The sequence below is a fragment of the Hemicordylus capensis genome, chromosome 1, assembly GCF_027244095.1.
Source record: "Hemicordylus capensis ecotype Gifberg chromosome 1, rHemCap1.1.pri, whole genome shotgun sequence".
Taxonomy (NCBI): Eukaryota; Metazoa; Chordata; class Lepidosauria; order Squamata; family Cordylidae; genus Hemicordylus; species Hemicordylus capensis.
This window is the reverse complement of record NC_069657.1, coordinates 344,638,137-344,652,033: the sequence shown is the minus strand read 5'-3', so window position 1 is coordinate 344,652,033 and position 13,897 is coordinate 344,638,137. Positions and strand designations below refer to the sequence as shown.

The following is a 13,897-nucleotide window of genomic DNA, read 5'->3' as shown; positions in this document are numbered from 1 at the left end:
GTCCATCTCCAACAGATTGGAACCCCGCAAATAAAGAGGGCATCTCGTATATCATTTCAGTAGTATGTTCTCTGCGGAAGTGCACTCGCCATGGTTACAGCACACCAGTCGTTTATTCATCTAGATTGAGATTAGGAAAACATTTTCTCAAGTTTGAGCAGAAGCTGGATTTGTATAACACTGACTGGCTGGTCCTTGTGTCAGTCATATGACCACCATTACCACCCCTTTGTCCGAGCAGTTTTAAAGAAGAGTTTCTCATCTCTGTTTTTTTAACACTTTAGTTAGTGCCAACAAATATTTATGAGGATAACATGCAGGCACTTTAAAAAAAAGACAGCTTCTTATCCACACAGGCTGTTCATGTGTCAGTATAGGAGTGAAGGTGGAGAAAGCAGATCTTGCACTGAAGCAAAAAGTCTCCATGCTGGTTCCTTTTTTCAGGTATGTCTATACACAGTTATACACAACTGGGTAGTTCTTCTCATGACAGACAGAAATCCAACAGATGAAACTTTTACTAGTTTATGATGGAAAAAAACGACAGGCATTAAATTTCTACCTATCATGCAGCAGACAGGAAACAAAGCAGTAGTAATATTTTGCTTCTGCAGCAGCTTAAACTGATTTGTAGGTTCAGGTGACCTAGTTACAGCTTATCACAACTACCTGTTATATCAGGCAAAATGTTTCTGCATCAGTGTGATAGTAATGTATTATATATGAGATACAGAAATAAATGAGGTGGGGGGAAAGTCTGATAGCAGGAAAATGCTAAGATTAGCGTGCGAAGGTCAAAGGAAGGTGTAACTTTACTACTTAATCCTTGTAGCTTCTGCATGTTTAGTTCTCCTTAATTAACACACTTTATTGGCTCAGAAATAACCTTGTTTACTGAATCACTGTGCTGCCAAGGTTATTAGGCCTCAAAATTAACTCACCTCCTCATGGGCCATCCCAAGCTTGTAGGTCTTTCCTTAATTATGTCAGCAATGTCGAAAAAGCCATCTAGGTTACATTGCTGAATCAAAAATAAAAGCATTACAGGCAGTGTGTGAGCTGATTGTAAATAAACTACTGCACACACATGCTATTTCCTAACATGGCATCAGCTTTCCCAGGAGATATGCACATAAACACAATGTAGGGAAATGAGCAAAGGGTATTGGCCTTGATTTTCCAAGCCGTTGATAGGGTTGCCAACATTTGAATTGTCCTCTGTAAGTCTTTAACAGCAGGAACTGGCATCTTTGAAAGCATGTTTGTCGTCATTAAGAGCTTCACTTGCTGCTGATTTCAGCAAATCAAACTGATGTTAAAGATTTAGGTCAGACTATTATTTTCGTGGTCAGCTGGCAATCCTAAAACTTGAGCTCTTTCAACTCTGCCTTTCAACTCAGGGCAGCTCCACACCAGAATTTCCTTCACTAACATGTGGTGTTTAAAAAACCTCAAGTAGCTTTAATTAACACTGTTCGTGTGTCTCAGAAACTTCACCAATCAACTTTCCCAAATGCATGTACATCCACACCAGGGGCGTCTCTACAACTGAACAAGGGGCAGCGGGGGGTGGGGTGGTGGTGGCAGCAAATGTCCCTGGACCCCTGAGAGAAGGGGAGCACATCAGCTGGGTGTCAGCTTGCTCTTTGCTCGCTCTTTCTCATCTCTTTGAGAAGGGGGCTCAGAGCTCCATCTTCCCTTTTGCCCAAGGGCCCACTCCAACCCGATCCACACATCTTATGTCTGCTGTGGAGAAAATTGGTTAAATGTTTAAACTGACATTCTACACAGCTGTAAAATGTTTGCTGCTATGCTCAGTGGTGACAAAATTGACTTTTGTATGGCCTATGGCTGTGATTGATTGACTTGCAAGGGGTATATGTTGTTTCAGAGTGGGAAATGGGAAGTCAGAAACTTTCAGGGGTCTTTGTATGGTGATGTAAAGCTGAAGTTGACAGGAAAAGTGGAAAGTGCTACAAGATTATAACCCCTTTGCTCTCTGAATACCAGTGTGAGACTTTCCCTCCATATTTTCTTGTTCTCCAAGCAACCAGGTATCTTATTTCTGATTGCGGGGCGTGGGGGGGCAGTGAGGCAAAGTGAGATAGCACCATTTGCTAGTTTCTTTGGAACTACTATGAATCTGTGGGCGATCAGAAGGAGTAAGTGCAGCACAAAGTTCTTCTGTTAAGGCTGAGAATAGGAAAAATTGTTCTTTCTGCCATTCAGTCCTTAGAACAGGGCCTGGAGAACTGCCTGCAGTTGTTATCTGAAAATGAAAGCCGAACCAATTCATCATGAAAACTGATTTGTTCCCCTCCTTGCCCAACAGTATCTGTGTGTCACAAGTTTGTAACAAATGTTCTCAATATTCTCTCTAGATTGCCTTCATAAAGGAATAAGTCTATCTGCTTTCATTATGATGGAAACAAAAGTCCCATAATAATCCTACTTTTATGGTTATGGGAAACTACTTCCCGTGATGTGGTCCCTCTTGTCACTCTATCTCTTGATCTTCATTTTTGTGAGCAGCAAAAAGTTATCAGAGCAAAAGGTATCAAAAGGCATGCTTATCAAGAGACATAGCTTGCACGCAAATGGTCACTAAATGGTCTTTCCAACCAGGCCCAGGCAGGGCCTGGGAAATGATGAGGATATAATAAGATGATGAAGGAAGAACCACTCACATTTTGAAAGTTGTAGGAGAAAGACTGATACGTCTAAGATTTCAATGTTGTTCTATTTCTCATGCAGGCTTCCCCAACCTGCAGGCCTCCAGATGTTGCTGAACTACAACTTCCAGCATACCCAGCCACAATAAATTGTGTCTAGGGATCCTGGGAGTTGTAGTTCAGCAACATCTGGAGGCCCGCAGGTTGGGGAAGCCTGGTCTAGAGAACAGTGGCTAATTCTGTTAGCACATTTAGTGAGGAGAAATACAAACATATTTGCTGTAGTACCTGCAGAGGTCGAAGGTATGTGACAAGACTGACTTTCTTTATTCCTTTCTTTATATTCCTTTCTAGCTTTATATTCCTTTCTTGCAAATTTTCAAGAAAACATTGGCAGAACTGCAACTACCAAAAACATGGGGAATGGGTTCATTCCCCTTCACCTCCCCTGTGGGGGAAACAATGAACTACACCTGGCTGTAATAAGCCACTGCTTCTGCTACAGTCATTTCTCTTAGGCAAGGAAACAGGAACTCAAGGACATTAGCTTGTTACAAGAAAAGCCCAAAATTCCAGGTTCAAAAGTGCCAAATTATACTGTGTTCTCATGAACAGTAATAAACAATGTGAATTACATGACTTATATAAAGTCCTTTGTTCTAATAAATAAACTGGCTTTGGTTTATTAAACACAAACTCTGTCCAGCATTAACAGAAGGCGTAATGGCGTATACCCCCTCCTTAAAGCGGACCACCCACCCTTATTAGTTCAGATATTCTGTTCTAATGGCAAAAGAATATTAATTCATATTTATTATCCATTTACATAACCTTTCAGTCATTATTATTATTATTATTATTTTACATTTATATCCCGCTCTTCCTCCAAAGAGCTCAGAGCAGTGTACTACATACTTAGGTTTCTCCTCACAACAACCCTGTGAAGTAGGTTGGGCTGAGAGAGAAGTGACTGGCCCAGAGTCACCCTGCTAGTATCATGGCTGAATGGGGATTTGAACTCGGGTCTCCCCGGTCCTAGTCCAGCACTCTAACCACTAATCAAAGATGGCGATCATGAAGTCAAGCAATCCTATTTAGCAAACATTTACCATTCATTATGATAACAGTGTGATATTGCATACAGTGTATGAAATATAGCATGTTCTGCTCATTTATCAGCACAATGCCATTTATTCAGGTATGCATCTACCCCAACCCTGCTCATTTTTACAAGAATATCTCCAGGATAAGTTACTGATAACCTCTATGCAATCAATCACCACTCTCTAGCAAGGCAGATCTGGAGATGTTCATCACATGACTCATCGAGAGATGAGTCAGATGTTCATCACATGACTCGAGTCCCATTGATTATAATGAATGCATGTGATGTGGATCTGAATGCACATCTTTCTTTGGGGTTACTAGCCTCATGCAAAAAAGAGAGCTAGCCCCAAGAATGATGGCTACATCATCAGGGCCAACATACCCACACATAGGAGCCTTCCCGAGGAACTGAAAAAACTACCTTGCTTATCGTTCATTGTATGAACTCAGGACAGGCAAAGTATAGAGAGTGTCTGGCCTTAATTTGCCTTCTCTTTGGAAGGTTACGCTGACTTTTCCTCACAGAGCCAAGCAGCCTCCCTGCTGAGAGTGCTATATAAATAATAATATTTCCTACAAGAAGTTATTGGCATTTAGGTTGTATAAAGAAAATGAACTTGGCAGACGCCTGTTCTAAAGTATGAGATTTGTAAAGTGATAGTTGTCTTGTATGTTGAGTGCATAAAAATAGGTGGCACTAACTGGGCAGGGGGAGGGGGAGAGGGAGAGAACAGATGAAAGATTCAGATGCTTATTCTTCATTTCTCTACTACTTCACCAACCTAAAACAACTTGCTCATTTACTTCATTGCTTTAAGAGTTCCCTTGAATCTCTGGACAGGCCTTAAATTCCACATGTGTGTGATGTTTCTGATTGTGCCTCCATTGCTAGAATTGCCAGTTGCTTACAAGGTGCTCGTTGCTTGGTAAATGGGAATGTTTCCATTCAAAAGGGCAGAACTACACAGTAGGCAAATATAGGGTTCATGTCCTGTGCTTGCCTTGTAAGTAAGGCTAATTTGTCTTGGGGAAGATTTGCAAGCAATATTCAGTGGGCCGGAGACCAGTGCCTTGCCCTTTTCCCTGTCTCTCTACTCTCCCCTATTGCCTTCCTAGTCGTTTTTAATCCCTTCTCTGTCCTCTGCAGCCAAGCTCTGAGCCTAGAAATAAACCAAATGTTGTGGAGTGGGGCAGAAGGAGCAAAAACTGGCAGGAGTGGCAAAAGTTAAGTATTCTCTTCCTGCTTCCTCATTCTCCCCTGCAAATGTCTTATGTTGGTAAATGCTCTTTGGGGAACTCATGTTTCTCTTTTGAAGAGGCATCACTTAGTATAGGATCAAGGCAGTGTTAAGAAAGATCACAGAATTTAAATGAACTGGTGAAGGGATTTAGTCTTCCATGTTGTTCCTGCCCTTAGCTTATTTCAGGACATATTTTCTGTGTGCGGTCCTTTAGGGACAGCATCACTACTGAAAGGACTGCCAAAACACAGGACAAGAACCTTACAGATATCAAGGAGAGATTGTCAAACTGTTGTATCATCATCATCAGCAGCAGCAGCAGCAGCAGCAGCATCATGTTTCCAGTACTTAACACTTCATTATCCACAACACTGCTACTGAGTAAATCAAATTTTATTTTCAATTCAGACGTTTTCACCAATATTATAAGGCACTTGGAATTGATTTCTTGGCAATTGTGTTTCAGATGGTATTACTGCACATCTATTGTGAGGTTAAAAGCCAATTAGCAATACCTTTGAAGGAAGCATCATGGTTTCCTGAAATATCATGATTCAGATTTGAACCAAAACTTGCTGGTTCATGATCTGAAACACTATCATCACTCAAGAGTGGTATCAAAATCCTTGGTACAACAGCATCCCATTGCTGGAAGCCCCTCCGGCTCATGGAAGGAGAATTGTGCTTACACATGGAAGTCCTTCTGCTCATGCTGCTTGCAGAAGGGACTTCTAACAAAGGTGAACCAAAGATTTCAATACCAGCTCATCAGTTTAGAGTGTTATTATTATTATTAACATTTATATCCCGCTCTTCCTCCAAGAAGCCCAGAGCAGTGTACTATATACTTGAGTTTCTCTTTCACAACAACCCTGTGAAGTAGGCTAGGCTGAGAGAGTTTAGAGTGCCCTGTTTGACTCTTTCAAAATATATACTTGGAAATCTCAATCTCCTTTATATACATTTCTCTTAGACATACCCGTCGTTAATCCCATGCGTGGCAGCTCTTGTGGGAGTTCATGAGCAGTTGCCGATGGGGTTGGGCTAGAGAAAGAATGTGGTGGTGGTGGTGGCGGTGGTGGTGGTGGTGGTGGTGGCGTCAGCGGTTGGCTGGCTGGCCAAAGAAAATGGCAGTGGGTGGCCGTAACTGGTAGTTGGCTGGCCAGCCAGCAGGCGAGCACTCAGAAAACCATGGTGGGGATGGATGGCTGGGAGGTGGGGCAGGTGGGGAACAAGAAGAAGGCAGCTGCAGGTGGGCGAGGGGAGAAGAAGACGATGAGCAGGGGGTGGGAGGGGAAGGAAGAAGATGGTTGGCAGGGGGCAGGCAGGGAAGAAGATGGGTGGGGAGAATACGGTGAGGGTGGGCAGGCAAAAAAGTGGAGGTGGGGGTGGGGGGAGAAAGTGGGGGTGGTGAACTAGGGGTGCAGATGCTCTGTGCCGGATCAGCTAGTTTATCATCGGAAACTGCCATATACTGAGTCAGACCATTGGTCTATCTAGCTCAGTATTGTCATCACAGACTGGCAGCGGCTTCTCCAAGGTTGCAGGCAGGAATCTCTCTCAGCCCTTTTATACAAACTTGTATGCATTGAAGGATATTTCTGTAAAGGACATTCAATCCTATCTTGATAGGTTCTGCAGTCTGAATGAATATGGTCTCGGCTATTCCCTCACTGAGGGGGAAAAAAGCTCTTTGACCCATCCTGTAATGATAGAAGAGATCAGAGCAGTTATCTCACACATCGGCCCCGGGCCCTGATGGTCTGACATGGCCTTTCTATAAGATTTACACAGACCAGCTACTACCAGTTTTAGTAAAATTATTTAATTTTGTCCTAGACAATGGGCGTTTAAATAGGTCCTTTGGGGACGGCCTCTTAATTTTTTCCCCCAAGAAAGGTGACACCACTTTACCACAAAACTGGAGACCGATAACCCTCACAAATATCGATTACAGAATCTTTGCCAAAATCCTAAATAATAGATTGGCGAAAGTGGCCCCTAAATTGGTCCACTGCTTGCAGACAAGCGCTATCTCGGGAAGAAAGATGACAGACTCATTATGTCTGCTGAGAGAACTTTTTTACTCTATACAGAATGAAAGTTGGAAAGGTCACCTCCTCTTATTGGATCAAGTTAAGGCCTTTGACAAAGTGAACGACAATTATCTGTGGACATTGTTGAAAGCTAAAGGTATACCACCCCTTTTCGTTACTTGGATACAGCTGCTCTATACGAATGCAAAGGTGACACCACAGATTAATGGATGCCGGGGCGACCCAATCACTTTGCATTCGGGTGTCCGCCAAGGATGCCCACTGAGCCCATTACTTTATGTTTTGGCCTTGGATCCGATCCTGATCAGGATTCAGAGAGAACCCCATCTGCAAGGACTTTCAGTCTCTATCCCCCTGCCCTGTGAGACCTTCCCGGGAGGGAGGAGGAGGGAGAGTGATGGGATATCCGAACCACCTGTCCACTCAGAACCGCATTCTGAGTTTAAGGTAAAATTTGTAGCTCATGCTGATAATGTTACATTACTGTTATCAAATGAAAATGAAATCCCTGTAATACTAAACCTCTTCTGGGAATATGGCAAGATCTCGGGCTCAGAATTAAATGCTGACAAAAGCGTATTTGTTAAAATGGACCCCGGACGCCAGCAACTCTCGTGCCTACCCATCTCTGAATGTAAAAGCGAAGGGGCTCCAGAGTCCAAACTGAAGAGGGTAGATACAGTAAACATTTTGGGGATTGAATATGGGATTAAGGAAAAAGTCTGGGGCGGGGGGGTGGAATTGGACAGATTGGGAAGAAAAAGTAATTCTTAAAATCACCATGTGGAAAAAATGGAGCCTTGCCATGTTCCAGAAAGCGGTTTACATCCGGACTTACCTGATATCCCCGGTGCATAACCTGGCGGTAGTCTATCCTCCCCCACTCGTTCTCCTTCGGAGAGTTGAAAGCCAGATCTTCCATCTAGTATGGCACACAGCGTCCTTCCCTTTGGCCCGTGCAGTAGCATTTAAGGAGGTTGAGCGGGGAGGCCTAGCCCTACCTGCCCTGCAACCCTATTTTGTAACTGAATTCATGTCCTACAGTTTTGGAAACTGGATTTTCGTGAATGTCCATGATATGTCCAACCTCCTGCAAAAAACCTGGGTCTCGCTTTTCGCTCTGCGTTGGCGCAAGTCAGCATGGGGCATAGCATGGTGGGGGAAAGGGTCTTTCAATGGTAATATCACACAAGTATTAAAAAGAGAACACCCGGACTACTTGAGAGATTTGTTATTCACACTGAAAAAATGGAAGGTTGAACCGGATCTATTTAAAGGATCCTCCTCAGTTAAGCAGCTAAGGAAAACAATTTATGGAGAGATTCTAGAAGTGGGTTTCTTAAAACCTGATTTAGAACGTAAACGCTACAAACACCGCACTTCACAGTACTTGTTGCAACCCGATCACCCTATCGCTCTCTTTAAGGAGAAAAAAGTCCCTTTCCATTTATGGGAAACAAGGTGGCGCTTATACCATCAAGTACTACCACTTACTGCGGCTAAGCCATGGCTCCCAGAGGACCAGCAAGAGTGCCCTAAAATCACCTGCAAACAGAAAGCTAGTGAGCTAGGTAAAACATAAAACATTTCTTAAAAGAGTGTGTGGTAGCCAAAAGAGTGTGGCAGGGAGTAAGCAAGCTGTTAGAGTGGCCTGATTTGGAAAAACAGACTTGGGAAGAACTAACCTCGGGTATGAGTGATAGAACCTCCTTTCGAGGTCCCAGAAAGAAACCTTCAAGGAAACGGGACGGAACAGGTGCCCCCATACATTGGAACGTTCCCCTTCTCATAATCAGGTTAGTAAACTTGTATGTCATTTATGCAATGCTCGTGCATAGGAATAGGGTGGGAAGACGCGACCAAGAGGTTCACACAGATGAGACAATAAATCTCTTCTGGAAAAGTTTGTATGGTTATGTGCAAAAAGACAAGAGTGTCTCTTCTAAACAGCAATGGGACAAATTGTGGAAATGGACGTCAGACGTAACCCCCCCCCCACCCCGATTACCTGATGTGCCTTGAAATCCCCCACCCCCGAGTTACAGTACTACCTGCATATACTTCATAACTTGTGTGTTTCCAAATTCTTGTGTGTAAATCTTTGTAGATATATCATGTACAAACAACCACTTTGTATATAATTGTGCTTTGGCAACGTACAGTATGCTTTGGTAGTTTGTTGGTTCAATAAAAAAATCTTGTCCTATTAAAAATAAAATAAAATAAAATCTTGTCCTATCTTAGAGAAGCCAGGGAGGGAACTTGAAACCGTCTGCTCTTCCCAGAGCGGCTTCATCCCCAGAGGGGAATATCTTGCAGTGCTCACACATCAAGTCTCCCATTCATATGCAACCAGGGCAGACCCTGCTTAGCTAAGGGGACAAGTCATGCTTGCTACCACGAGACCAGCTCTCCTCTCCAAACCAGCTCTCCTGTCCGTGACCAGCTCTCCCCTCCAGACCAGCTCTCGTCTCCAATTATCATAATTGGGATGGTTATATCAAATACATGGGATTGGCTATGCAGTGTATCTAGTGTAAATTGCTGGCATCTTTACTAAATTAACCTAAGGAAGTCCCACTGAAATAAAAAGGACAAGTTTGACCGGTCTTTTATTTTTTTCCTGTTCAACACCTATGTCCCTGTAGGCACTCTAAAAACATAACTGAAGGAGAGATTCCAGGAGTATGTTTAAGTCAACTGGAGTTTCACTAGAACTAGAGTATGTGTAACATGATGAAATCTTAATTTCATTAAAACAAAATAGATGCTTGAATATTAGCTATGTAGAAGAAATGGCCATAACAATTATTACAGGAAAACTTCAATGCAGAAACTAAGGTCACGTCCTTTGGAGAGAGTACCCTATCAGAAATCCAGCACAGCCTTTAATTTTTCAAGGCTTCTTTCCAGTGCTTTCACAGTTCCTTTTAAACTGAATCAAGGCTCCTTTTATGAGCTTTTAAATTGCCAGTGTTGGAGTCCAGCCTGAAGAAAAAAGCCTCGAAGGACAGACTGTGGGGAGTTAACTCGCAAGTGGGCAGCGGGTTTTGCACGCACTCCTCACTTAGACATTCCTTTGCCTTTTAAGTTGGACTTCCCCCTCTCCCTCTGCCCCCCTCCCTTACTCTGTTATTAGGGCAGATCCAGGTTCTTCAGCTACAGGAACAATGACTTGCCATAATCCACAGCTTAGTTCTCTCCATAAAAGATGGGGGGGGGGGTGCGCCCACAGCCTCAGCTATATCAAAAATATAGCATCAATAATTATCCAAGTAAGGGAAATGTGTTATCCATCCATCACAGTGGTAGGCGGCTACATAGCCCTTTTGTCTAGTGTGCTATAGATTTTCCCAGTCCCTAATGTACTTATTTACAATACAAATGAGCACTGCATTGTCATTTCCTGCTTTTGGTTAGCAGCATTGCACCATACATTGTTTAGGAGTTGTGCTCTAAACACACGTACTTGGAAGTAAATCCCATTGATTTCAACAAGACTTACTTTCAAGTGAATGTGCTTAAGATTGCATTGTAAAAATGCCACTGAACTGTGACAGAAACACACTACCTCGTGTTCAAGCTTGGCTAACATTCTCTGGGCTACAGTGATGCATGGTTACAAAAGCCATGCTCTGGAAGGAACATTCAAGACTCATAATAGGGGAGTGACTACAGACTATGGGAGAATATACATAGGAGAGCCCAGACAATGTTGTTTTAAGGAAAGCAATGGGGGTTGGGGTGGATTTAGAACTGTAGAGCCACAGGGGGAAAGGAGTTGGGTTTACAGCTCTTTCTCCACTGCTACCGTCAAGATTTCCCACCAATGGGTTTCTTCCAACTATTGGTCTTTGTCTTCACAGACTGGCAGTGACCTCTCCAAGGTTGCAAGCAGGAATCTCTCTCAGCCCTCCCCCAGAGGCAAGTCACATGACTGACTTCCCCAGCTGTGCACCCGCCTGGGCTTCTTCAGTTATATTCATCCTCCAAAATTTGTGGGTGTTAAGACCTGGAGCCTCTCTCTCTCTCTCTCTCTCTCTTACCACTATTCAGCCTCATTTAAGATTTCTTTACGTCATGAGCTGAGCTTCAGTGAGGGGGGGCATTTTAAAATCTTGTCTCTGGGCCCACTCCAACCTTGCTATGCCCCTGCTATGGATGTTGTTGAGTTTTGTCATTCTTGAGAAGTTGTGGCTGGTTGCTGTAAATACAGGCCCCATTCAAGCTAAAGTCAACAGTCATGGCTGAGACCCTCTGAAACAAACGGAAACAGGCAATCTTTGATAATGACTGACTTGTCCCATTGCTTTCAGTGGGATTTTGTCACAACTGACTTGAGCTGGTTTGGAGCTGTAACAATCCATCGTAGGTTATGCATCATCTCTTACTGTGGAGACCAGCCCGAAAAAGCAGAATTCTGCCCTCTTCATGCATTCATTCCTTTTTGTCTGGACTGACAACAGTTCCAAAGGATCATAATTGTCCCTTTTTGCCAGCTTGAGCCAAGACCCTGAAGTGCGAAAGTCGTTATCCTCTGTTCCTTCCCTTTGCTGCCCCTGAGCCTTACCGTCTGCCTTGACTGCATAAACCTGCCATTGTAATTAATGTTTCTGTGCTCCTGTTCTTCCTTGAGATTACTATATATGGGAAGAACAGAGACACAGTCCTCTTTGTGCAACGATAGAAGTGTTGTTATTACTGTCCGGGGAGAGAAAGCTCAGTGCTTCCCTGTTACAGCCTACACAATGCAGCTGGACTTCCCAACAGCCACTTTGCCAAGAGGAGGGCCAGCCCTGGGAAATGTACAACAGGCATGTTGCTGAGCCGTTAAAATATCTGCTAAAATGTAGCAGACACGTTCTGATTATATTGGACAGGTGCCTGGTGCTGCACTAGCAGAACTTTCCTGGAAACATCTCCTGCCTATTATGGAGGACAGACAGGCTTGAAACGAGGAAGTTTGCAGCTTCGATTACAGGGGCATTGTTATATATGGATGTTGTATATGTATATAGACACACAAATGCTTCCTTTGTTATCTGACAACATAATGGCATAGTGGGGTAAAAACAGTGTCTGTCTTCTGCAGAAAGTGATGTGTAACCCCATGGTTTGACCGTTAAGTCGTATATATTCTGTTTTATATAGTACTCTGTAATGATTTTTCAGATTCATTTCAGCACAGTGGGTAGAATAACTTGAGCTCCATTATCCAGTCAAGCAAGAGAAACTGTCAATGTGAAAAAAGTAGGATATCATGTATGAACCACAAAATCAATAGTACTGATGATCAGTTGTGCCCCTCTTAAAGGGGATGGGTCATGAGAGTTCATTTCACAATTGCTTGCCTAACTACACCATCAGGAAACAGAATTGCATCGTTTGCCAAACCAGCACACATCAAAAAGATAATTTCACATGAAGGGGAAATTGCCGCCACCACCCACACCTCTCCCACTTCACCTCACCCCACCCCCAATGAAAGAAACCAAACCAAAACTCACTGCTGGAGCTTCCCGATCACAGAGAAATGTATGTAATTTCAATGACAGCACTACTTAATTGTCAGAAATTTCTTTTTGTGCCTTATATTTAACAATAAAATAAAATAAAAAAACCCAGGCTTTTATATGATTGTCTCTGCTGCTGCTTCTTTATATATTGTATTTTGTATGGTTATTTTATGCTTGTAATTTAAATCTTTTTAGTCAGATTCATGTTTTTATATTTTAGCTTAATATTTTAATTGTGTATTTTTATAGTCTTATTTAATTTTTCTGTGTGAACCGCCTTGGGATTGTATTAATGAAAGGCGGTTTATAAATTTAACAATAAATAATCCACATATTCCTATCTTTCCTTTTTTTTTTAAAAGACTATTAGATGGGCCTTTAAGATACCATTACTGTTAAGATTTCTAGTAAATAAGCTCACAGAGTGACCAGAGTTTCTCAGGCATCAGAGTTACACGCCATCTAGTGGCCTTACTAGAAACAACTTTTTTAAAGGCATGTGAATCATAAGAATTTCTTAAAACAAAAACAAAATACTCCGAAAACAATATCTTCCAGCAACAGCTTCCAGAAAGAGGGTTTCCTTAACATTGTCACATAGCATGAAACTGATGATACCCTGAGCTGAGCAAAGAGGCACCTTTTAAAAGTGGTGAATCCCTTTTTGACCAGGGGGAGAGTAACTGGCCCTATCCAACCCCAGCACAACATCCCTCCAGTGGCTGTTGCTGGTGTCTGTCTTATGCTTCTTTTTAGACTGTGAACACTTTGGGGACAGGGATCCATCTTTCTTTCTTTCTTTCTTTCTTTCTTTCTTTCTTTCTTTCTTTCTTTCTTTCTTTCTTTCTTTCTTTCTTTCAACCACTATGGGGACTTTTGTTGAAAAGTGGTATATAAATATTCGTATTCGTCGTCGTCGTCGTAGTAGATCCTATTCCAAAACTTCATCATCTAAATAGTAGAATGGTAGCTTTTGCAATGGCAGAGTTGAGCAGAAAGTGAGTATAAATATAGAGGACTGACATTTGATTATGTATTTATTTAATCCATTCTTACTCTGTCTTTCCACTAAAAGGCACTCAAAGTAGCTTACCATATAAAAGCATACAAGGAGAGTACAATAAGATTGTTCTCACAACCATTCCAGGCAGGGCTGAGGGGGGCGTGGGGAGGGGGAGAGGCAGGACACAACCTACCTTCCACCATATGATCTGCGGCGCTCTGTGATTGCTTGCACTGCACACTCACATGACTAGGACGTGAGCAATCGACGAGCAGCGCGGGGGTAGGGAAAAGCAGGCATC

The 13,897-nt window shown here is 42.7% G+C and overlaps 1 long non-coding RNA gene across 1 annotated transcript; it reads right to left on the bottom strand.

Annotated features, from left to right (window-relative positions):
* Positions 1-387: 387 nt before the first annotated feature.
* Positions 388-2,781, bottom strand: LOC128341320 (uncharacterized). Its single transcript, XR_008314345.1, has 3 exons — positions 2,688-2,781; positions 942-1,021; positions 388-520 (listed from the first exon to the last, which is right to left on the bottom strand). It is a non-coding gene; the product is annotated as an uncharacterized LOC128341320 (long non-coding RNA).
* Positions 2,782-13,897: the final 11,116 nt, after the last annotated feature.